Here is a 26,468-nt window from a genome sequence, read left to right on the forward strand (position 1 = left end):
TGTAACAGTTCAATTCACGATATTGCAGGCTTAGTTTCTTGAGTTTTTGCCTCTACTGCTTGAAATATTTTTTTTTCCCCTGGTTATAGAATTTTATCAGAGTACAACCCAAACAAAAGAATGTTGGTTTTGTAGTCTACCTTCTATTTTTATTCTTTACTGTGATTCAAGTGAAGAAAATCTTTGAAGAGCAAAAAATTTTTGCTCAGTGCTGTGGATTTAAGCAGTTGGCTAGCATTAAAGGGCAGCCTGTATATATCTAGTCAATCTAATCATGCATAGTAGCCCTTTGGTTTACCACAATTATTGTGTACTTACTGCATGTCCTAGTTCTGCATAGTTCATTGGTCAGGCTTTGCTATAGCCCTAAAGTTAGTTCATTTCAAAAACATACTGAAAGCCAAGTCTTATATAAAAGCAGTTCTACATTTATTGCCAAGCAGTAGTTCTGCATTATATTTACATGAGGAGTGTGTGGGGGGGATATATACGCGTCAATGCTTTTACATAAAAATTGTTGGGAGGCAACGTTGTCCAATTGATTTACAATTTAGTAGGGGACTTTCCAGCTTAGTTTTGGACGAAAAAGGAAGCTCTGAAGTCTACATGCACATTTCATGTAGCATATAATTTTGTTAAAAATACAGAATTTTGTGTAAAAATCAGGAACTTGCTTTTACTATTCCTGAAAAATTGTTAAAGTCTGGTTTAGTTCATTACAGGAATGTTTTATTCTGATATGAGAATCAGGGATCTAAGTCTGCTTGCTGTTCCTTAGAGCAGATATCGATAGTGTTATGTAGGTGTTCACCTGAAACCATAGGGCTTTTGGTACCAAGCACACTTCTGCTTCAAATGAGACACTTTTTCTCTCCTTTTCCCTCTCATAGTTAATTAACCTATATTTCTTCTGTTCTCTGGTCCTGTCTTGCTCTCACACATGAAGCTGCTTCCTGATCCTGCAGATCAGTCACCCTGTCCTTGTGTTTCCTAAGTTCTTTCCACCACACTGTAGTGAACTAGTCTTACATGGATGTTTTTTCTATAAAAATAATTAATTAACTGAGACTTCTTAAGAATAAGCTGAATCTTCCAAAGGAACTTAGAACACTTCAGAGGCCATGCTGTAGTTACCAACTAAGTGCATATTTGTATTAGGGGAGCAATGCAGAAATTTGAGATACCTTAACAAGTCCAAAAGACATAGTTGGAGGAGAACTTACTAGAAATTAGGCTGCGTAATAGACAAAATATTTAAGAAATATTTTCAATTAAAAACAGTGCTTAAATTATATTAATTAAGGGCCCAGGGTTGTCTATGAATGGTAATTTTTAAATTCATGTAACTTTAAAGTTACTGTATAAAACCACGTTTTTGTTTGGCATTTAATTTTTGACTGAGTAACAAAATTGACTTACAAGAGCTTGTAGCAGACATGCTGACACAACCCAAATTTTAGTTGAGGAACTTGGCACTAAATTCCAACTAAAGAGAGGAAGTCTCAGGAGAGTGGTGGAATTTCTTTCTTTGTGCAAGTATACCTCTGCATTCATGGGGAGCGAACAGTAGCATTTTGTGCAAGTTTCTGCTTTGGACAGTGTGTCTTTGTTCACTTCCCAAAGGTGGTGTCAAATACATTTAAAAAAAAAAAATGCAAATACAAAAGTTTATTTAATGATATGTTCCCAAGGAAACCTTTAAATCTGTAATGGCCTAGCACTGTTATTTGTAGTTCTTTGTGTATGAAGAATAAAAGCTCGCTTGGAACAATTTAGGTTACATAAATAAATGTGCTCTCTCCTTATTGTTTTTGTAAGCTTAAATAGAGGGATGGGAGGTAAATGTATATATAAGCTTTTTATGGTGTACTTATTTGATCAAAGAATGTCTCAGAAAATGTTTCCTTCTTGCCAGTATAGAAGTTTTCCTAACAATGCACAATTTTACTGAGCTGTTACTTTAAGAAACAGTAGATCTCGATAGCTTGTCTGTCTTGTTGATAAAGATCTTAAATTAATATACTGTTCATTCATAATGTGTAAATGTCAGTTCCACTGAGTGGTCTACATTCAGTTCATTTATTAATGACGGTAGGGTTTTAGGGTGTCTGATTTGCACAAATTCTGATCCACGAGCAGAATTTCAGTGATATATGTTCAAACTGCATGGATTTAATATGCTGGAGAAGAAGAAGGTGCTTTGAAAACTGGAGAGCAAGATTTGATGATAGAGGAAACCAATCTGAATGAAAGGGCCGTCATGCAAATGCCTCATCCTTGTGTTGTCTCTGATTGGAGATACATTGCTATGGATGCACTTGAGAGCATGCATATGCTGGTGTGAAAACCAGGAGTTGTTTCTCCACTGGGCTTACGCAGTCTTGTACTATTCTGAGATGGCAATATATAACTCTCGTAAAGATTCATCATGATGTGATTCTGTGTCTAATTCATTGTTATAAAAGGGTGTGATTTTGGTGGCATCCTGGCACATTGGTTGTTTCCTATCTGGGGGGGGGGGGAGGGGGGAGTTGAGGGGGGAACTAATAATAATGTGGCATTCCTCTTTGTTTACTTAGGCTGTGCACTGACCTTTTTATAGACCTAAGTGAACTAGGAAGCAGCAGGATTCTGGATTATCACAGTAGTGATAGCCTTTGCCTTATCATTATTGACCTGTGGGTTGGGGAAGATGGTAAAATTAATCTCTTCTTAAATGTAACAACTTCTTAATTAAATGTAGCAATAAGCATCTTGTATCAGGGTTACTAATTTTAACTTTACTAATTTTAACTTTAACAAGCTTAACCTTTCTAAAAAATGGCCTTTTGAGATGAACATTTTTTAGATTCTGCAACCTCAAGTATCCATTTTCCATCTTAAAAAGAAAAGTAGTTGTCAGTGAAAAACAGATATTTTTGCATATAAACCACACAGGAGTAGGTTAATTTTCAGTTCTGCCTCTAGCGTTCAGTTTTATTTGACTAATTTGTGTTTGAGTTTGAAAAGTTGATTTGGTAATAGTGGAGTTGCATGGTACATAGGAGAGAATATCACTGTTTGGCCACCTGTGCACTTGTACTACAAAGAGAAAACCATGCTTATACACTGTCTGTTCCTAAGTAAGCACTTAACCATACGTCTAGTAAGTATGCTTTAATCTGTTTTCAGAGTGGCTCACATAAGACATTACCTGCTTATGTTTGTGTGTAAGGCTGCATTTGTCTCTGTATATTAGTGGCTTAAGAATTAGTACGTTTCATTAGTGGCTTACGTCCCTAAATGTTTAATGCTGTTTAGAAGGCTACATCGTCTTTATTACTGGAGGCAACTTGAGCACTTAGGCTGCTTCGACATTTGAGATTGCTAATCACTTGTTCCACAGAAAGGTTTTTTCTTCCCCATTAAAATCATTTAGTAGAAATGCTGCTGCTTAAGAAAAAATTAAAAAAAAAAGAAATCATACTGGAAAAAAAAATCTAACCACCAGTAAAGAAGACTCTTAACATGCGTGTCTTACCTAATCTGTGCAAATTATAATAATCAAAAAAAAAAAAAAAAAAAAAAAGTGATAAAGGTAGCAGTGGTTCCGTCCCTGTGAAGCTGAAAGTGAAATCTGCAAGTTAACATACAAGAAGCCTCCTCTTTGGAAGTGCTCCATGAGGAACACATGTATAGGATTCCTGTGCTTGTATGATTCTTCTCAATAGGCCTAAAATAACAGTTCTGCTGCATCTTGCAGCACCTCTTCTCTCAGTTATGCGCGACCCTAAAACTCTGTCACTGGATCTTCTGGAAAGCAGCAGACCTCTTCTCTGCAAGTTGGAGAGTTAAAAATCAAAGGAAGTAGAAGATAGAACAGCAGAGAAAATAGTCTTCCTATCTTATTTGCTCCCTGGGAGAAAAGGAAGCAGAGGAGGCAAGAAAAAGAAGATAAGCCATGTTGCTCTTGTGAGGGGATTTACCTGAAGAATAGCTAATTTGGAGAGCCAGTTCCTCTCTGTAGGTAAAAGTCTTTCAGTGCAGTCAAGGTGAGTTTCTATCAGTAGGAGGACTTTTTTCAATGGTTTTTATAGCCTTCGTTATATAGAATTATCTAGCTGATCTTTCCATAGTGGTTGTGGAATATAGGTAGTACTAACTCACTGTCAGAACTCCATTGGCTCTCAAAATGGCATACAGTCCCATTTTGGTTTCTACTTCCCATTCAGGCCATGCACTGAACAAAGCTTTCCAGTATTGAAGAGGAGGCTGATGGCTGATTTTTTGGAATATTACAGCTCTGACCTTTTAACTCTTTAACAGCTGAAATGTGAGAGTAAAACTTTTTAAGGACTTTTGTTTTAAAATGAGGAAATGAAATGAGTATGTTTTAAAACAACGACAAACAAAACTTAGAGATATTATGTCTGAGAGTCTGGAACATTCTGGAACATTCTTGTGTACTCAAAGACTACTGCCTCTGTCAGAAACAGTGGTTAGACCTGGCCTTAGACTTCTGGAAGCAGCATTCAGCTAACGTTGAATGTTTTTAAGAAGCCTTTTTTTTTTTTTTTTTTTTTTTTTTTTTTTTTTTTTTTAATTTTCTGCGGGCAGATTCGTGGAAGCCTAACTGCAGTGTAAGACCTGAATATTTAAAGCTAGATCACTTCATACTGATATCTCTTGGAGTAGCTAACAGTAAAACATTCATACAGAGCATTTTACAGCAATCTTTGCATGAAATGAAAGATGCCTTAGTAAAATTGAGCAAGTGTACCGTGTAATCTACTGTTTGAACTGGAATTCAGTTTTATCCTCTCAAGGATGATGCTTTGATTCTTCTGAAAAAAATATAAAAATCTAAAGCTCAAAAATGTAACTAGGTAAACATGTAATTCCTAGGGAATGTATAAATGTGCTGCACGTGGGAAGTACTGAATTACTTCAAACTCTAGAACTTGATGCCCTGTGAAGTTTGTGAATGCTAGTGGCAAAGGTTGCTATACACAGCTCTCCCCACCAGACTGGACTTCCCTCCTTTATGTAAATAGGATAAACATAAATCTACTGACTTGGAAATAATTGTGTGGCTTATCGGTCTGTAGCAGCTGACTGCATGGTGGTTTTCTAGCAAAACAGTTAAGTGACAGGCGGCAGGTCAGCATGATGTTGATCTGTCATCCTGTGATCTTGGAAGATTTGTCCAAATTACTTACAATGCCTAGACTTCTGTAGCAAGGTGTGCCAAATAATTGCTTGTAAAACCAAATGATTAATCAAGAAACACTTGTCTATGCAGATATGTGATTATATATTTATATATATACACAATATTTTGCTTATATATATATATTTTGCTTAATATATATTGCTTATATATAAGCAATAACAAATGGCTAGAATAGCTGAAATGAAACAGGAACTGACTTCTCATCAGGCTTTGAACAAAACTGGTCAACTTGGCAGAAGTGCCAAAATACATTTTTGAACTAATTTTTGAAGTTTATACTTAGCAATAATATATGCTTGACCAAAAAGGTTTTTTAGAGTTGGATGACTGTTTCTAGTGGAAATCTAGGCTCCCTTGAGTAAATCTTTTACAGGCCAGCAAATACAACAGTAAGTTTGAAAGGTGTTTGAGTCAGCTGGTTGAACTGCTTCTTACAAAATGTTTATTCATTGAATAATAACTTGTCTGGCAATTATCTGGAAAACCAGAATGGCCCTGGACAAAGGTTGTTCTCATCTGTAATGCTATTGAACTGTCACAAACAGCTGCTACTATGCATCTGTAGAATACTCTTGAGTAGATAATGTAATAAATTTCTACCTGTCTGGTCAGTTATTTTAAGTGTTACTCACCTGTTTTGTATAAACTCAAAATACTATCTATAAGTTTTTGCATAAACTGCCGCATGTAGAGTGAGGGAGTTTAAAAACTGATCAGAGGGTTCTACATTTTGCTTTTCTTTTGAGGTTTCTGGATTTATTTTTTGTTTGTTTGTTTTTGTGGTCAAATATGTCTTTCTTGATCACATGCTTCTCGACAAGCAGAAATGAGGCAAGCTTTAAAATGATTATTTCTTTCTGCAGAGATCATCTTTTCCATCTTTATATGACCATGGTAATATTGGAATGAACCATTTAGTAAACTTAGAAGCCTGGATCTTCCTTAAGTAATACTTCTGATTCTGGCACAGGAGGCACTGAAAGATGTTGAAAGTTTTCCTTGTGCTTGTTGAGCTCTTATACTGTTTTTAATTTCCTCCCCTTTTCAGTTTCATACTTGCTCTTATACTTCCATTCAAATTGAATAAAGCCTCTATATCCAAGTGAGTTATGCACGGTAACAATAGACTGTGTTCTACAATGAACAGAAGAGGAAATCTCAACAGAATGAAAACACAGCACCCTACATTAAGTGCACGCACCTTATCTATACATTGCTTTTTGACAGCCTTTCTGTGTGTAAATCTTCTCTTTTTCTTTTCCTTTTGTAACTACAGTATCTCAAGCAGACATGTTTAATATATAGTTCTGTTTGTTGCTCTCACTACGTAATTTCATGATTGAGAATACTTTTCATGTTCCATGGAGTGTTACACACTAATTGTTAACACTGGTGAATTCCTTTCTAATTCCTTTCTGAAAACTCACAGCAGTAGCTGCCTTAAGTGAGGGGAAAAAAATGATTGCATGGATTAACGTTTCATTAAATTCTGTAATGAGCAACTATGATTGTATCTCCTACATGCACTAAATCAGTGGAAATGCATTGATTCTGGCATACTTGCATACGTATCCGAGTGAAACAGAAACTTCCATATACCCATATCAGTATGAAAATGATAGAAATTATTCTTGGAAGTTTGGAATATGTAATTGTCTGTTGCTGCTATAAAAGTGATGAACAAAGAAAACTGGTTTGGCACTGTTGGACAGTGCCAAGCATAATGAAGTGGTGGTGGTAGCCCTGGCACTGAGAGAGCTCCAAGTCAATACATAGATTCCTAGCGTAACCACACAGATCAGTGTCCTGCTTTGGGCAAGTGGACAAAAAAACGAGCTCAAAGTTCAGTGTAAGACAATTCAATTAGACCCTGGTAGCTGGCTTGGCCCTTCATATATAGCTGTGCTATTAACACAAATTGTGCTATTAATACAAATTGTGATAGGCCAAACCTTAGTTTTTTTTCAGTCAGTTCTATGATAGCTTGTTACATTTTACTGCTGTTATTGGCTACATGTCATTGCCTTTCACACTGATCCAGATAAGAATCACCATGATTATTTTCTGTATAAATTGTTTATACTTCAGTTACAGTAGAATAGCTTAATTCAACATAGAAGCAAGGAACAACAAAAACATGTTATTTTGAACTAGAAACTAAGGGAATTACTAGCCATACATTGCATCTTTTTAATTTTTTTAAAAATACACATATTTAATTTTGACTGTAAATAATCTGTGGGGAAGCAATCAGGTCAAAATAGCATACACATGCCTAGTTTGCTAGTTCCAGTCTAATTCAGGCAAGTCATGATCATAAATTGTTACCATAGCATAGCAGTTTGGTCTATATGAAGTCAGTTAAAGGCTTTAGTCAATCTGACACAAGCACTTCTGTGCTGGCACAACAGTGTCTCCTGAGTTGAGACCTCATGGTATTCAAGTCTGGCCATGGCCTCTTCTGTGTCTGGAACAAGCAAGGAATTTGAACTACTGTGTTTCTTGGTCCCTGCAGGCTAAGCACAAGGTATATTTATCAAGTGAAGCTGGGATGTTTTTGTTTTCACTATTCATTCCATTATGTTGCATAAATTCAGTACTTTATTTTTTCTAGGCAACGTATGAAGCTGAATTGCATTTCAAAATCTGAGCGTTCATTTACAAGACACTAGTGTGACTGAGTAAGGCTTCACACTGTATTTGCATGATTATGAGAGGTGTAGCTACAGTCAGAATACAGAGAATTAAGCTGATGGATGTCTCATATCTCAAGATCTGCAAGATTTAACGATCTTTTAAACTATGTGTCTTTTGGATTTTTGTACATAGTTTTTTTGGGTTTTATGACCATAATGAGTTGCATGAGAATTGCATCTGATTTCTGAATTAGGGCCTAGATTTAGATACGGGTATGGATTTAAGGGAAGAGGAAAAAGTCAACAAGCTAAAACAGCAACAAAAAATCAATTTCCCCATTAAAAAAATGAGTTTATCTGGACACTTCAGGCTGCTCATCAAATACGTTTTTAGAATGTTGCCTTGACTTCTGCAATAGATATAAAACTGACAGTCAAATACAAAGGTTTTTTTGCTGTTTTTCATACTTTTTAATGGACTCCAGAACTTGATAACCTTTGCTGAAAATAACTTTTGACTAGCTGGAGCCATAACAAGACAAAACTATGTGAGGGCATGTGGTGAAGGCTCAGCTGCTTGGACTGTGTTTATCATTCCATGGCTATGATAGCTAGAGAAACAGAGGAAATAAAAAATCAGTCATGGAGGTGAAATGTTAAACTAAAAATAATATTCCATAAACTGTGATATTTTTCCAACTGTTAATGAACTTCAGGAAAATTTCCAATAGTAAAATATCATTATTTAAATGCAGACTGTATTTGCTCATCAATAGTGATGGTGCCTATTCCAGAATAGTTACTTTGGTTTTTCCCCGTGCTTATGATGAGGGCCATGGGAGGTCAAACTAGGTCTCTAGCATTTTTCAGTCCAGGGTCAAGTCAGGGCCTGAACTTCTGCATTGATTGAGTTTATTTTTCTGAAAATTTTTGCTATATATGGTGGACATGGTATCTCATCTCTGAAGGAATTTGTCAGGTGCTTCAGAGATACTTGGCTGAAGAGAGTCGACTACAAACTAAACTTTCAGAGCTTTCAAATGCATCATTCTCATAGCTGCACTATTCCAGTTTTCTGTCATATCTGTGTATTATGCCACAGGTACCCTTGACAGTTTGAAAAAGCTCATTACTTCATCAACAGTATCCTCTTTCATATCCACACATACTTAATACTAGGAATTAGAGTAGTCTTTGGGAATTTGTTGTGTTTTGACTAGGCAGCACACCCAAACTTCTTGCTAACTGCTAACGCTACAACTTTAAATTAACTTTTACATTGGACCTTATTTGCTAACTTGCTATTGTTTCTTGTATATAAAACTGTAGAGATTGGGAGTAGCTTTGTTGCACCAATGACACGTCAAATGAAATGACACAATGAGGGAAATGGACTTTAAAACTGGTACCATTTGGGACTTCATATTGCCCTTTTCATATAGAGTATAGTGTTTGTAATAAATGCTTAGACCATTCTTCTTTGGAAGTATTAGGAAGATTTTTCTCTTATGTATAGCTGAGTAATATAGCTTGTCCCTATTCTTAATGCCAGGATTTATTTAAATACCTTCATTATACCTTTGTGCCCACTTCCCAATCTTCTCCTTTTGCTTTTATATAGTACAAGGAATATTATTGAAGTCAGCAAGATCAGCATAAAGGTTGTATAGCTAAGAGCAAAATTAGACCAGATATGTGTTGAACATTGTGGTAATAGCTAAAGATACTGTTAACAAACTATTCCTCCCATTTCTGCATGTTAGTTTATGCAGTTTCTTGATCTTAGCAGAATTCAACATAATCCAAGCAAGGAAAAAAATTTAGATTGAGGCCAGCGTCTTGACTTTATGATGGAAATGTTATCAATTTAACTATGTGCATAAATTGCCTACAATAATTGCAGTTTTGTGACATTTCTTTCCCATGAATCATTATTATATTCAGGAATGCTTATAGTGAACAGGACAGATGTCTTCCCAGCTATGTTTTTGTTCCTTTTCCAAAGTGCTTGTTCATTATACATCTGTGATTGTGGTTAAAAGTAACAAAGCTGTAGAAACAATTGGAAAATCTGAGTTTCCTAACAGCAGTAGAGAGTTATCATCCATGCATGTTAATGAACTTGATCTGCTTTACATCTTACCTATACATACACTATATATTCACAATATAACTTGTGAAACAAAACACTGTCCAGTTTTGCCATTTTCATATTGCAAATATTTTTATTTCAAAAGAATACCACTGATTTACTGGGGAATGTGTAAATCTAAGGGAAGAGTGATAGATAATACATCAGGCTGATCTTTTCAGTCTCATTGCTACGTTTTTAAACCAAAGTAGGCACTTAGATCTAGCAGTGACCTGAAGGTAGGCTTTAGCTTTCTGGAATCCTTAATTTGAAAATAACTTGAAAAATATAACTTGAAAAAAGGTATAACTTGAAAAAGATACTTCAACCATACTGCTGGAACAGTATGAATCGTAATGTTTTTATGGGGTATTTTTCCACTGCTTCATTACAGCAGGTGAGCAGAAAATTATCTATCCAGATGACTCAGCTCTGCTTCAGAGGATCTTCAGCTGTAGAACCATCATATTACTTTGATACTGTGTAAACACCAGGTGATGATAGGAGTTGGTCACCTTTTTTATTATTTGCTTAAAGTTGTAAGCTACAATGTTACATTAGAATATCTTATAAATTTTTCAGACTATTTGGGCTGGACCTGGTATCATTTGGAATATTAAGGAACACTGTCTTTGAGAACTGTTCAGTTCTATATCAGTGTGAAGCATCTTGTGTAGCTAGCTGGTTTTCCTTCCAAGGCTTCCTTAGCTTGGCTGCTCTTTGGAATGAAGAAGTCCTCCTGACCTAGTCAGAAAGGCTGACACTGATGGCTGACACCAACATCTCAGACGAACACTGCTTGCTGTCTGAGTAGTTGCTGGCTTCAGTTATGTCAGCACATCAGGCTAGGGATATAGTGAATGCTCTCTGCAAATGTTCAGCTTGAATATGAAGTCCATGTGAAATGCAGGCTAACTATCCCTACGTTTTTGTAATCAATTTTAAGTCAGTATAACACTTAACGAAGTGAAAATGTACAAAAACAGGTGTTAGTTTTTGGTCTTGCTTGCAGGGTTGACTTTCATCTGGACCAGTAGTTGAACTCACCCCACATCAGTAGACCTGACACAAGCGAAGCAGAAGTGACAGAGAAAGCCTTTATCATAGGCTTTTCCTGTGATAAAAATGACTTTTTTGTTCACTACTTTCACCATTAATACTACCGTAGTAGTTTCAAATCAGTAGTCTTAACCATATTTATACTACATGGAGACTTCACTGTAAAAATCCTCAGAGATGTACAATTTAACGGAGTCTGCATCATCAGGAATAAAAATTAGATTCTAGATTCTAGTTTGTGGGGTTTTTTTGTTTGTTTGTTTTGTAAACACTCTGTATCATTAACTTTTATAGCAGAAGTTCAGGGTGTTATTTCCAAATGCTAACTCTAGTCTGCTTGGGTTGTCCCCCTAGGTAGCTAATTTAACATGTGAATGAGCAGCGTTGTCAAAGGGCCAGCTGGGTTCTGATGTTTGCCTGTGGTTGTCCTCTGAAGACAGCTTTGTTGTTTTATTTCCAGAGAGGGAACAAAGCTGGGAATACTAGCTCTTCTCACCACAGGCGAGCCTTGAGTTACTTCCCTTTGTGCCACTGCATGGCCCATACAAACCTTCTTCTCCTTTTCCCTCAGAATGAGCAGATGATTTAAGTATTCAAAGGAATCACTGTTATGTGGTGTATGCTACCATGGCTGTTGTGCAGAAATTATCATGTTGGCCTGAGCCCAAGCAACCATGTGAGGTTAATGTATGCAATATGAAACTTCTTTGCACCTATACAAAATAATCTACTGGTGTGATTTACTGTCTGTTTCTTCACATCACTTAAGACATCTTCAATCTGAGATGCTGGGGGCAGGGTACTGCATGAGGTGCCTCGTGGCTGGTTTGTGGATCTGCAGCTTAACAGCGCGACCTGCCTTGTCCTTCCATTCCCATGTTTGGATGACCTGGGGACCAGAGCATGTCATGGGGGATATGCCCCAAACTTCAATATGTAGGTGCAGACAGTAATTTGGAGGCCAGGCTCTTGACTTTTCTTGAGCAAGTGAGAGAAGCTGAGGAACTTCATAGAAGTCCTTAATGACCTTCAGGTAGTCTCAGAGTGGTTTAAAAAAAGAAAACAAACAAACAAACAAACAAACAAAAGAGCCTGTTAGAGGATTTCATTTAGTTCTTCCCTGCCAGAGCAGTATCTGAATTTCTCTGCCCTTGCCTTGTTTCCTTCAAAATTTTCACTCTTCAATTTGAAAAGTAAGCATTCTTAACATCAATACTGTGCTTTATCAGTGAAAGTTGGCTTTTCATATAATTTCACGCAGTATTTTGAATGTAGCTTGTTTCAGGAACAAGTTTATAACCTGATTTCATTAGAAGTTATACTGCGCCAATTAAGCTGATGAATATGGGCACTAGGATTGGAATGAGTGTCTGGGAGGGCAGACAGGTGCTTCTTCAGCACCTCTGCCAAAATGAGTCTTATTTAACTACCTTTTTTTTTTTTTCTTTTAGTGGCAGATTCTTATTTTTTCCTCTGAAGGACTGTGTTTAAGGAAATACAGGAATAGTTTGTTTCACGTAGGGTGCTTTTATTCCTTTGCTCTCTTCAAGTGGGATCTGTTCGGGTGCTGATGACCTCTACTGCTTGACCTACACAAACAAAATCACCAGCACTACTCCTTTCTCTGCTTCAGCACAAGCAGCACAAGAGCAGTACACAGATAAAAGTAGTCACGCGGTACAGGATTACAGAGTCAATAAAAGCATACTGAAGTAACTAGAGAATTCCCCTGATATAAACCACATATTCCCACATTGTTAAAGTGCCCTGTTATTTCTGCAGCAACTGTAATTTGAGTGATCAAAGAGATAACTAGTGTTTAATATGAAGTGCCTTCTTTAAGCTGGTCGGGTGAACTGAGTGATCTCATGTGAAGAGGAAGGAAGAAAACCTGGTCTAGACAATAGTCATTTTACATCCCTGCACAGGAGAAATTAGTAGGCATATGGTAAGCCATGGGATATTCAGCACAGTAGGTAACTGGGATGATTGTCAGCTTTCCCAACCCCCTGAGCAGAGGTAAGTATCCATTTACTCTTCTGTCAAGGCAACTGTATTACTACCCCACATAGTAGGTTAGTTACAAGGCTGCTATTTAGTTGTAAATGCACTGGTTCTCATGCTGCTTCTGTAACAACATCGTTTTAGCTGGCTTTTGTATCAAATCGTAAAACAGGGCTATGCAAAAGCAATCTTTGGTGTGTAGTTTCTTGATAAATACCTGAGTAATGCAATAGCAGGTTTAATCGTTTTTCTAAAATGAATCACCACTGTGTCTTGTACCATCTTGAGGCGAAAAAATGGGTGAAATATGAAATTCAAAATACAGATGTGCAATTGCCAGGAAAAAAAAAAAGTGATAGCAGTATATTTGAAACCTGAATTAAATTTTACTCTGTAGCAAAAACTGGAAAATAAACAGATCCAAGTTACTGTTCTGATAATTTTACACTGGAGTTTTAAAAAGCCTACAGTCTTCCTAGAATATGATATCCAAAGTTTTTATGGATTTCTTGGAATTCTTTATACAAATCAGTTACATCAAAAATTGCTGTGCTCCAACTTTGTACTATGATTTGTACATACAAGATTTGTACTATGCATACCAAATTTTCTTATTCATATTGATCACAGCAGAGTTTTCTACTACAGACTTCAATCCTGGTGAGTTTTAAAATGTGTGGTGCAACAGAATCACAGATTAATTTATGTTGGAAAAGACCTCCAAGATCATCAAGTCCAACCATTAACCTAGCATTGCCAAGTCTAAACTGTGTTCCTAAGCACTACATCTACACATCTTTTGAATGCCTTCAGTGATGGTGACTCAACTATTTCCCTGGGCAGCCTGTTCCAATGCCTCACAACCCTTTCAGTGAAAATTTATTTCCTAAGATCCAACCTAAAATAAGCAGAGAATCTAGCATGTTATGCAGTAGGTAAAAGACAAGGTGAGCAATGACAGAAGAAAATACATACCTATCAAGGAAGAAAGTCAGAGACAAAAGATTCCTCCCTTAAGCTGAGTTGATAGAAGAACATAAGAATCTAAACCACTTATGTAAAGCAACACAAGCAAAAATAGGTACTTAAAACAAGTTTAATCTAACCATTCTAGGTTGTTTCACCAGGCATCTGCAGTAATTTTATTCTAATGCATGCATCTAGCAATTCTAGAAACAGCACGTTTCAGCAGGATTGCCAGTATCAGTTATTTAGCAAAAGGCAGTTAAAAAACTTCAAAATAAAAAAACCTTTAAAAAGAAAAAAAAAAATGAAATATTTAAACCTTCTGTATGTGGAGCTAACCTAACTTCAGATAAGGGGACAACTGGAATGTATTTTCAAGCTTTTCCTAGATATTTCAAATCTAAACACAGCTGAATTTTTCAGGTGGTACCAGGAGAGGAACAAAAGATTATACTACAAAGGTATGATCGGTTGGACGAAAAGGTGTCAAATGTGCACAATTTGAAAGGTATAGGATTGAGTCCACAAGGTAGAAGATCTCTCTGGTAACACCAAAGCAGAACCAGAAGTCAGAGTGCATATGATGCTTCTCTCTTGGCACAACACCACTATGGAGTGGGTGTCAGGAGAAACTGTATCTAGGCAAGCGTGAAAATCCCTTCTGTTCTGGGCCCACCAATTAGTGCCAATTAAGATGCCTGTTCCTTTTTTTGAAAGCTAGGAAATAAGCTGTAGTCAGACAAATAATTTCCAGTATTTGAAAAACTGTGAATATTTTTTTAAAGCAGAGAAATATTGGTAATGGTTTAAAATCGAAGATGGTGAACCTGTGTGAGGTGTAAAATAACCATAAAGCAATAACCATGAGATAAACCTGATGCATGACAGAGTATTTCACTTGTTGCAGTATATCTGACTTTAAGGTATCAGAGCCATCCTCAGGAAGCGTGCAAAGCAATATATTAACACTTATTTTGATAGAAAAGAACTTAATACCTTGGAATTTCTTTCCCCATTTCCATCTCTGGCAAGCAGTGCTGGCTACCCTAAATTCTGTCTACCCAGCTTAGTTGGACAAATTTTCCAGTGTTAATGGTAACTTTCCTGCTGATAAAGGGAAAACAAACAAACAAACAAATAGAATCTCTGCAAAACTGGAGCAAAGAATATCATTTTTAAAATGTTTTGCTTTTAAGGTAAATGCAACCAACTTACTTGTGCTATTGAAGAAATCTTTAAAATAAAAAACCTCCCTCATTTTCTGATTAAACAGAACATGGAAAATTACAAGTGAATGCTGAAATATAAGCATACAAACTCCAAAATTTCTTCATTAAAAATAATAATCTGGCAAAACAACTAACAATAACGAGCTGTCTCTTCAATTGTAAATGTTTAAGTGCATAGAATGTGCTGAGGGATGATTTTATGTATGAATACTTGGATTTCATTTCAAGTGTCCCAAGGATGCTGAGGGGCTTTTGATCATCAGTTAGACTATTTTGGTAGCAGGGATGTATCTAACACAGTCTTCCTAAGTACATCATCATCTGTATAACTAACTTGCCCCTTTTAGAATCTCTTGATAGCAAATACACATTTTTTCCATGTTCACATATCTTTAAACAGAACTCTCAAGTTCTCAGAATTTTGCTTTTAAATCAAGCAATGCACTAAGAAAAGTCAGCGAGGGTTAAAAAACCTTCTTGTTAGTCTGCAGTACCATCTCAAAGGCTGAAAAAAATCATTAGGTTCAATTAGGATCAAGTATTTATTAAGCACTGGTAGATGAATCAAGTGTATTCAGTGATAAAGAAATTGTTTGTGGGTAATGTGCTGTAGTAGTAACATATGAGGCTCGCATGGTTGAATAAACCTGCACAGAGATTTTGTTTTCTTGTGGAATGTTTTTCATCGAAGTAGAGATTTTGTTTAATTAGTATGTCATGTTTTTGTCCTTATATACCTGAATAAAAATTTATTTTCAGGGTTATCCTAGTAAAATGAGAGCTCAAATTGCCTAAGGATATTATATCTCTTCATAAATTAAGTATCATTTGTCACCTTTAATAAATAGAAGTATGGGAAAATTGCTAAGTGAGATGATGTTTTGCACATGGAGATCTCATGTACTGCATCTTTAGTGTCAGATGTAGTAGTCCATGGTAATGAACAAAACAAGAAGCATCCAAGAATTCAAGCAAGAGAGCTAAATATACATTTAAACCTACAAATAGTGTAGGTTTTATTAATTAGAGTATATTGGCTAATTTCTGTCCTTTATCGTTAAGACATGTTTCTTCTTGCTTTACTGAAAGCAGTTTGCAGCAAGGAGGGTGTTGGTCTCTTCTCAAGTGACAAGCAATAGGACACGAGGAAATGGCCTCAAGTTGCACGAGGGAGGTTTAGATCGAATTTCAGGAAGAATTTATTTGTGAAATGGGTGGTCAAGCATTGAAATGGGCTGCCCAGGGAAGCGATGAATTCCCCGTCCCTGGAGGTATTTAAGAGATGCATGGACATGGCACTGGGGAATATAATTTAGTGATGGGACTCAGTAAGTCAGGTTGATGGTTGTACTCGGTGATCTTGGAGGTCTTTTCTAGCCTAAATTATTCTGATTCTACTAGAAATTAGTCACTACTGGGAATAAAACCTTCTTCTATGACTTCAAAATATTACCTTGAATGTTTACAACACTGTTCTCTTCTTACTGAGGACTACAGTTATCACTCAAGTTCAGAATAGTCTTATTTTCAAGCTACAATGCTGTATTGCCTCTTTAGTAGAGACAAATAGGAAAAAAAAAATCAAGTGTGAAGACACAAGATGGTAGAAGTAAGGTAAATGGAGAAAACGTCACAGCCAGCAGTGGTCTGGACTGACTTGTCAGCTGTAATGTTCTCTAGATATATTCTGAGGTTTTATCTTTGTTGCAAGATTTCAGAGGGAGGAACTGCAGTCTTTTTTTGCGTGTGTAGAGTCTTAATTCTAGAAATGTGTCTCTCGATTTGTAGCAGTGAACAGTGATCATAGGACAATATGACTTCTTTTAGACAAGTTTCAAAATGCGGGCCAACCTTTGTCAAAAAAACAAGAAGCACTGCTCAAAGTAACTTGGTGTCTGTGAAAGAATTTATCCCAAAGAAATTATCTTTGCAGACTAATGAAGACAAAATTAAGCATTGCAGCCTGTGGCACCCCTTCAAAGCTCTAATTGAAAATGGAAGGTTTGGAATTGGGTCAGCTATTTGCTAGTTATATTGTAATGGTGCTTAGTATACTACTGAAGTTGTAGAAGGCGTTTACTTAGCCCTCTAAAATTGAGGAGCAGTAAAAGAAGAATAGTGTTTGAGAGTGGCCCAATGGCCATGTGTGCAGCGTGTTGATGGCCTTTCAGTTTTAATCTCTTAGTCGTCATTAAAAAGGTAACAGAGTGATTTCATCCCTGCTTCTAAAACGATGAGTTCAAAAATTAGAGCATCCGTGCATGAGATACTGAAATGCTAGCTGTTAAATTCTTCTCTGGGTAACATCTGTGTTTGTCTTTGTCAGCAGCCCACATTGATCAGTGCTTGTGGTGGTAACAGCAGGCCCATTCAGCATGTAGCAAGTGAGAAGAGACTGCAGTTTTTCAGGTTTAATAAAAGCACTGTAATGCAAGCCCTATCTTTAGATGGAACAAATGCATACACGCCCTTAGATATCTTCTCACTAGTTAAATGCTTTGTGTGGTCTGTTTGTGGCAGCAGCCTCACTGTCTGCATCCATATCTCTCAAATGCACACAATCTGGTAACTAATTTAGCACAAGGGCAGGCGTAATATTAGCATGAGGTGTTTGTAAGCAAGCCCAGACTAAAAATGCTTGACAATGTACTGAGGGTTCTTTATGGCAATGAGGTGGTCATAGATACTCGAGAGACTCCAGTACAGGTTTTGGTGTGGTGCTTTTCTTCCTGTTGAACACGATTCCTGAGTTCTTTCCAATTAATTATATTAACTCGCTCCTAGTGCACTAAGCTAGTGGCATTAAGACCTGCTCAGAACTAAACCAGGTCAGATAAGGTAACTGTTGGAGGAAAGAAAAAAAGAAAAAAAAAAAAAAAAAAAAAAAAGGTGTGGGGAAGTTTTTGTCTCTTGAAAGGAAGTTGTTTCCAAAAAGTGTTCTGTTACAGAATAGGAATGTTTTTAATTTTTCTACAAATATTATTCTACTTGACAAATTCTACCTGAGAAGTGCTTTGTAACTTCGTAGTTCTGTTTTGAGCATCATCACTTGGGATTTTTTCTAGGAGGCAAATTAAGAAAATGCAGAAGCTGCATGACTGCTAGTCCCAGTTGTTGAGATTTGTACAAGGAAACTTTTGTATCTGGTGACACTAGTAGAATAATACAAAATAACAGCTACTAAGAAGTTTGCCACCTCCTCCAAGACTAGACAAGTATTTAATGGAGAAGATACTATGGACTCTTCCAACACAGAAGAGAGAAAAGTAAAGTTTCTGACACTGTAGCCTTAGGACCAGGAAAATGAGACCTAAGGCTTCTGTAAAGCTGAAAGCAGACTTAACAATTTTTTCAGCAATAATGTCTTTCCCTTTAGAAATACGGGCTTAATATCATCAGTGCTCAACAGCTGCTGTTTAAAAACTACACACAGAGGACAGCAGCTGAACCACTAGAGCTCTATAACTAAATAGGAATAAGCATGTGTGATGAGCATCTGAGAATGATAGCTGGAAGGCAAAATTCATGATAGCTGAATTAGTGAATGTAAAGACACTCATGCATAATGTTTGCAAAGACCTACACTTGAGGTCATGATGAATAGATAGCTAGCACAGAAGCATACAAACTTTTGTCAAGACATGGGATGTGTTTTCAAACATGGCCTACAATTATATGCACCATTTCATATATATGACACTAATTGCTTACATCATTTCTGGCATGCTGGCCAGTTTACAGCAGCATTTATTACCTGTCAGTTTGACCTCAGTGCCAGGAAAGCTCATGGAGCAGATCCTCCTGAGAGTCATCATGCAGCAATTGCAGGGGAAGCAGGCGATCAGGCCCAGTCAGCATGGCTTTATGAAAGGCAGGTCATGCCTGACGAACCTGATCTCCTTCTATGACAGAGTGACGCGCTGGGTGGATGAGGGAAAGGCTGTGGATGTGGTCTACCTTGACTTCAGCAAGGCTTTTGACACCGTCTCCCACAGCATTCTCCTCAAGAAACTGGCTGCTCTTGGCTTGGACTGGCGCACGCTTCGCTGGGTTAGAAACTGGCTGGATAGCCGGGCCCAAAGAGTCGTGGTGAATGGAGCCAAGTCCAGTTGGAGGCCAGTCACTAGTGGCGTCCCCCAGGGCTCGGTGCTGGGGCCGGTCCTCTTTAATATCTTCATCGATGATCTGGACGAGGGCATCGAGTGCACCCTCAGTAAGTTCGCAGATGACACCAAGTTAGGTGCGTGTGTCGATCTGCTCGAGGGTAGGAAAGCTCTGCAGGAGGATCTGGATAGGCTGCACCGATGGGCTGAGGTCAACTGCATGAAGTTCAACAAAGCCAAGTGCCGGGTCCTGCACCTGGGGCGCAATAACCCCAAGCAGAGCTACAGACTGGGAGAGGAATGGTTGGAGAGCTGCCAGGCAGAGAAGGACCTGGGAGTGATGGTGGATAGTCAGCTGAATATGAGCCAGCAGTGTGCTCAGGTGGCCAAGAAGGCCAACGGCATCCTGGCTTGTATCAGGAACAGCGTGACCAGCAGGGCGAGGGAGGTGATCATCCCCCTGTACTCGGCTCTGGTGAGGCCGCACCTCGAGTACTGTGTTCAGTTTTGGGCCCCTCGCTACAAGAAGGACATCGAGGTGCTTGAGCGGGTGCAGAGAAGGGCGACGAAGCTGGTGAGGGGCCTGGAGAACAAGTCCTACGAGGAGCGGCTGAGGGAGCTGGGCTTGTTCAGCCTGGAGAAGAGGAGGCTCAGGGGTGACCTTATCGCTCTTTTTAGGTACCTCAAGGGAGGCTGTAGCGAGGTGGGGGTTGGCCTGTTCTCCCATGTGCCTGGTGACAGGACGAGGGGGAATGGGCTTAAGTTGAGCCAGGGGAGTTTTAGGTTAGATGTTAGGAAGAACTTCTTCACTGAAAGGGTTGTTAGACATTGGAACAGGCTGCCCAGGGAAGTGGTGGAGTCACCATCCCTAGAAGTCTTCAAAAGACGTTTAGATGTAGAGCTTAGGGATATGGTTTAGTGGAGGGCTGTTAGCGTTAGGTTGGAGGTTGGACTCGATGACCTTGAGGTCTCTTCCAACCTAGAAATTCTGTGATTCTGTGATTTATATGTGATTTGTCTTTGCATATATGCAAAATTTATCACTAATTTTCACACACAATCATCTGAAAAACAATAAGGACATGTAAGGACAATAAGGACAAGGGCTTACTCATCTATGGGCTGAGTCACTGCTGTCCCAAAATTATACATAACTATTAAAACCTGGGAAGGATATGTTTTGGTTATGAAATAAGTTATTGGACAAAATATTTAGGGTTGAAGAACCATTAAGTTTTCATTATTTTTTCCTTAGTTCTTGTGTATTCCTGATAGAGTATATCAGAGGAGTGCATTGATCTAAAGCAGATTCTTCATTAACTAGGTATCAGGGATGCTTTGTACTACTCCATGTAGCTGATGAAGCACTGCATGCTGCATTCAGGGCTGTAGCTGTGGCTTGGCATAAAAATATGACCTTGACATGTTCTGAGCTGCATAGTTAACTAGTCAATAGGAAATCACTACACAGTGTACTCCTGTATAATCACAGGGACATTATGTTCTCAAACACAGCGAAATAAAAGCTGAAGAGTAAAATGATTTTTCACTATTAGGATGTTCAAGTAAACCGCACATTTTCATTTCCTACTGAATAAAATACTATTTGTTGGGAAGTTGTGCATAAATTGAGATTATCAGCCAGTCTTCTCGTGGTCAATGGAGTACATGCCATGATACGCTAGATATTTTAATAAGACTTGATTCTGGAAAGGTGTAATGAGGCTGACAGGTCCTTTACCTTTGTGATATTACCTTTTTGGTGGTTCACATCTGTAAAAAGAGTAACTTCTGTATTAAGAATCAGGCCCTGTACCTGTTGCAGTTCCATGCATTACTTATGATAAACAATGACAACTCTGGAGTATTGCATTAACATTTCATTTCTGTTTTTCATGTGAAATGGTTGACATTGAAAAAAATTAAAATAGCTTGAAACAGCCTTTTTTTTATAGACTCGGTTTTGAGACACAAATACCGCAAATAGTTTTGAAATAGTATATGTTGAGTTTTTTAGTATGCCTCTTAAAATGATAGAGTAATATATTGTAATGGAAATATGCAATAAGTGAAGTTCTTTACACTACAGCATGTTTTATAGGTGAATTAATTTTAAATTTATAGCACTCAAAAGTTACGGTACGTAGGTCAAGAAAGTAACGACAAAGGGCTTTTAAAATTTTTCCCTCTATGTACATGCCCCCATTCAATTTGTGTTATTGCTATTGATTTGTAATCTTCCTTTCTAACTACTAGATGACTCAAAAATAAAATCCTGAGATTAAATCTTTCTTCATTTGTTTCTTGTCTTCATCTTCAGAATTTTAGTGTGTATTTTGAACTTAGCTGGGCTGTTAGATGACATTTTGGAGTTTGTGACATAAATAGGTAGTATCTGTAGGTTTGGGTTTTTTTGATGTTGTTTTAGGTGTTGCTCATCATTGCATGCTGTGCAGAACCATGCTGTGCTTTAGGTCTGGGTTTTTTCTTAGTAGATGTTGGCTCAAGAGGTTATCATGAGTTTAATCATCCCATGGCATTTGACTGCTGTCACCTAGGTGGGAACCATCAAATGTTAGTGATGATGTGGAAGATGTCACATTCACTTGTTCTGTGCTGTAAAAGTGTTATTTATAGCCTCAGTTAGAATTTGTAATCATATCCAGAGATTTCCCTAAGCATTTGGAGTGTCTGTATCTTTTCTCCAATATTATGCTACGTCTGTCTTCTGAATTAAAATATCAAGTACATTCTAATTGACTATTCATGGTCCTGAATCCCAGTCTTTCAGATGATTCTAGTGCTGGTATGCTGTCTATAGATTTATTATGCTGCTTATATGCATGTTTCCCTCTGAAAATGTTTATATATATTTTTATATGCTTACAGTTGCAGGGTGCATGCACATAGCTCTTACCATATAGTTACCTACACTTCATTATTGCGTTGAGTTGTTAAACACATACTGGTTTCATTTATACTTTTTAAGGAAAAATGAAATGAAATCTTGCTGTTACAAATCCATGGAATCATCTGGTAGAATCTGGTAGAATTTGACTAGATATTAAACATCTGCGTTTTTAAGCTTAACAAAAAAAATGTAAATAAAGAGGAAAGGAGCTCTACAATTTAGTCATGATGCATTTACATGCTTGCTGACTTCAGCGTAGAAAGCCAGCCTCTCCTATATTCTACAGGGAATTCGGATGGGACAGTGAGCTTGAAACTTCTGAAATTCTTTAAGGGCCTCTGTGTAAAAAAAAAAAAAAAAAGTATGTGGTATGTTGGTATGTGTGCAATGGAGGATTCAGATATCTGAACAAGCAGAAAGGTGTGCTAGTTCTAGAAAAGAAAATGCATGCCATCTCCTAGTGGACGGTACTGTACCTCTGTTAATATTAGTGAAAGTTTTGACAAATATTTGTCTGTTCATGTTGGCTACTCTGTTTTGAATTTTTTGTTTGTTTTTTAGCAAAAACCTTTCAGCGGTCTGTGTATTTGTTCTTTGGTTTCTCTCACAAGTATAACATCCGATATTCACAGTATTCATCAGTTATAGAAAGCAGCAGCAAAAAAAGTTATAAAAAAGCTGGAGCCACTTCCCCCCACATAGTTTTAAAAGCTGGCACACAAGGAATTGTCCTATTCTTAAGTGTACAGACAGGTATTTGTTTTCCTTCTTAAAAATGAACAATCCTCTTGGTTTTTCTCTTACTGGAACAGCTAGTGAAATACTTGTATGTGAAACAGAAGTACTAAATATGCAGAATGAGCTGTGTTTGTACGTTGTTCCCACAAATACTTAAATGCTGCATATGATGCCATCTTGTTCTCCCAAGGGCTTTGAGTTTTCCATCATCTATATTTTATGGCTTGTTACTTAACTCATTGCTAAATGTGTGCAGGGGGCAGGGTTCTGTTCTTACAGCCATCAGTAATGCTTCCTCATCTCAGGAAAGGGATACTGCTAACATTATTTTAATTTGAAATAGAGTTAAGTGTTTACAGTGTGGCATCTAAATGTATAATGAGCAGTTCCTATACCTAAGGCAGGAAAGAAAAAATAAGAGTCTGGATAAAACTGAGTGTATCAACAGAGTCTGGCATTTGGAATTTATCAAAGGCAGAGAACATTAAATCTTAGCAAGCGATCCGAGCTCATCATCTTTTCACTGGTGCTGTGAGCTTCTTGGTATTGCGGGTACTTTGTGTGAAATAAAGGGGAGGGTCTGAGGAAATTTTTTTTGTCAGCTCTTCTAAAGACCCAGGCATCTTCAGCTACATCTGCTGTTGTCTTTTCCTATTACCATAAATACAACCTTTAATGCACTTTATAAAGACAGAGTGAGGCCAGTAAGCCAGTAGCAAAGGGGATTGTGTACAAGAGCCTTTAGGCAAAAATGTACTAATAAGAGTCTAAATAATATTTGGTATGATTTTTCTTTATTTCTTTGCGTAGGTTAAATGCTTCATTTCTCAAGCTGGTAGTAGTTTATCGGCAGAGGAGGCCTATAAACACATAAATAGCCCACAATATGTGTGATGTCTGCTTTTATAAGCCATTTGTTAGGCTGTGCCTTGTGCCAAATATTTAAGGGCATTAAAAGAAGTGATTAACTTTTTAAGACATAATACATTTATTGATCTGGGAGGAAAACTGTCATGCCTTTCTGGATTCAGAGGTGCATTAACCTTTTTGATTTATTTCTAATGGCTTCTATTTTGCAATGAATGCAAACAAGTTTTTAATATGAACGTAATTTAATTTTTACCATAAGGCACAATCAGTAATGCAGTATCAAATGGTGACTGCCAGCTTCCTGGACTGTTGGTCTTTTTATTGAACTTGACAGCTAATTTACAAGCTTCTTCCCTCACCTCGTGTAATGCTACAACGTTCAATATTCTGATGGCTGAATTCTCTGACTCCTGCTGAAAATGTTAAGACAGCATCACCAGGGTTCTTTAGCATAAGTGTATTGGGGGTCAAAGATATGAATTGACTTGCATTTAGTGCAAATAGGGGGGAAAAAGAAAAGGAAAAATAATCTTGTCATTCCCACTGGGATTTTCTGCAAGTATGACCAATCAGGTGTGTAGGGAAATCTGTCTTTATAGGTTCCCACCTAATAGGGCTGCCCCTTTGCAGGCACATACCAGACAAGAAGGCTTTGGATGCTTTTACTATATAAAGATATGTTCACGTCAAGGAGTTTGACATTTTTGTAAACTGAAATACTGTTTATTCTTAGAAAAGAAACAACATCTTGTGGCTAGATATGGAAAAAATACTTGGAATAGACATTTTTGGAATGAATTAAGGAAAAGAAATAGCGTGTATAAAATGCTTGACAAAGCAGAAAGTATAAAAATAACCGTGAACCCGCTCTGTTGCAAAACTGCAGAGTTAAAGCTGCTTTTCCAGTTCCTACACTAGCCAAAAAATTGTTTAGAGTTCTTTTAAGGTAAACGAACTGTGCTCAGTTAACTGGAAGAAGAAAATGTCTGCTGTCTAATATGTAAAATCAGTGCTGGAAATCTGTTACACAGGAGTTTTTTGAGATCTAGCAGCTTTCTACAGCGTATGCTTGTCTTTTCTTTTTAGTTTGGGAATAATTCCATCCTTATACAGAAAAGCACGTGCTTATATCCCACAGAAGACCACAAAATTTGTAAGCATATATTAAGGACTTCAAATTAGAGCCCTGACATTTTTAAATCAGAAAGGCGAGAGGCAGTCTGCTGCAGTTCTGCACTGTGGTAACACCAGTGTTATCACTTCAGGTACATGTAGCTGCATGAGAAAACTCAATTGCTTCACAGTGTGAGCAGCATCTCTGTCTACCTGACACACCGTATCAAGGACTGTGACAGGAAATGTATCAACTCGGCTGTTAGAAGAAAAAATATATCAGAAGGCAGTAGTTTATCTTCACTTTGCTTTTCTTAATTTCTGAAATTCCTTGCAGATTGTCTCATGTTAGAACACTTGTGCCATGTGGAACAGTTGTTCTTATTTCACGTTAAGCCTTTTTAATCTGGCTAAAACTGATAAATAGTTCTTTGGCTGCCAGTTCTTTACCACTTTGGGAGCAAAGTTCACCCTTGGCTGCCTCCTTCTGTGTGCCCATGCTGTGTATTGTGCCCAAACAATTGGCAGCCCCACAGGACAGCGAGGTGCCTGATGGCTGAAGCCCGAGACAGTACTCTGTTGCTGTTGCTTCGGATGCAACCTCTGCGCTGCGATATTACTGTGGTGTTGTAGCATCGTAACTTAACGCAGCAGCAGGAGGTCACATTAGTACAAAGCCTTGAAGGTACAGTGTCTGCAATTGAGAACTTTTGGAAATCAAAGCTTATTTTGGGACCTTTGCATCCTTCAGATAAAGCTTATGCATTGTACAGCAGCATCACATGATGAAGAGAAGGAAACTTTTCAGGCTTTTCTATAATCCAACTTTCAAGTACGTTTTTTGTTTACCTGTACTGTTAGGGGAAGGTGGATTTCCTGTGAACACAACAGCAGTCAGAGCACCAAGATCAACTGGGGCTCCTTTGAAGGGAAAGAATCTGCCCAGGTACTGTGCTGCCTGAGCCACATGCATAGTGGATGAGGCAAGAGCAGAGTTTTGCTGCATTTCCCCTCAGCTTTCACCTCTCTTTAGCCAGTGTGTCAGAAAGCACTGCACTGCTTGGCTGATGCTTGTTTATGGAAAATGTGTGAGGAAGTTGATTGCATGTCATGAAACAAGAAATCTGGAAATTGTTAAAATAGTTGTAAATTATTCTGTGTTGTTGTCTGTTTTTTTTTTTTGAGACAAAATCAGGTGACACTGTAGAGTAGATACTTGGGATTTAATATGTATTAAATTTTAATACATAATTATTCAATATGTATTTATTCAATATTAATGTATTTAATATTAATACATATTAATATGTATTTAATATGCATTCTGTAATTCAGTATTTCATCTGTGAAGTAGAGCAAATTATAAAATAAGGATGAACATCTCAGCATGGTTACTGACCTTGCTCCTGGTGCCTTGTAGCCATGCTCAGCATTGACTTAGTTTCTTCTTTCTCTTACGAGAAAGTAAGAATACAAAATGTCCTCCCCTCTGCATT

The 26,468-nt window shown here is 37.5% G+C and overlaps 1 protein-coding gene across 1 annotated transcript in view; it reads left to right on the top strand.

Moving 5' to 3' along the window:
• Positions 1-26,468, top strand: part of SORBS2 (sorbin and SH3 domain containing 2) — a gene marked incomplete at its 5' end in the record, with an annotated part of 156,767 nt that overhangs the window by 22,643 nt on the left and 107,656 nt on the right. The window lies entirely within an intron of this gene.

Source organism: Netta rufina (assembly GCF_964035555.1).
Source record: "Netta rufina genome assembly, chromosome: 4".
Lineage (NCBI taxonomy): Eukaryota > Metazoa > Chordata > Aves > Anseriformes > Anatidae > Netta > Netta rufina.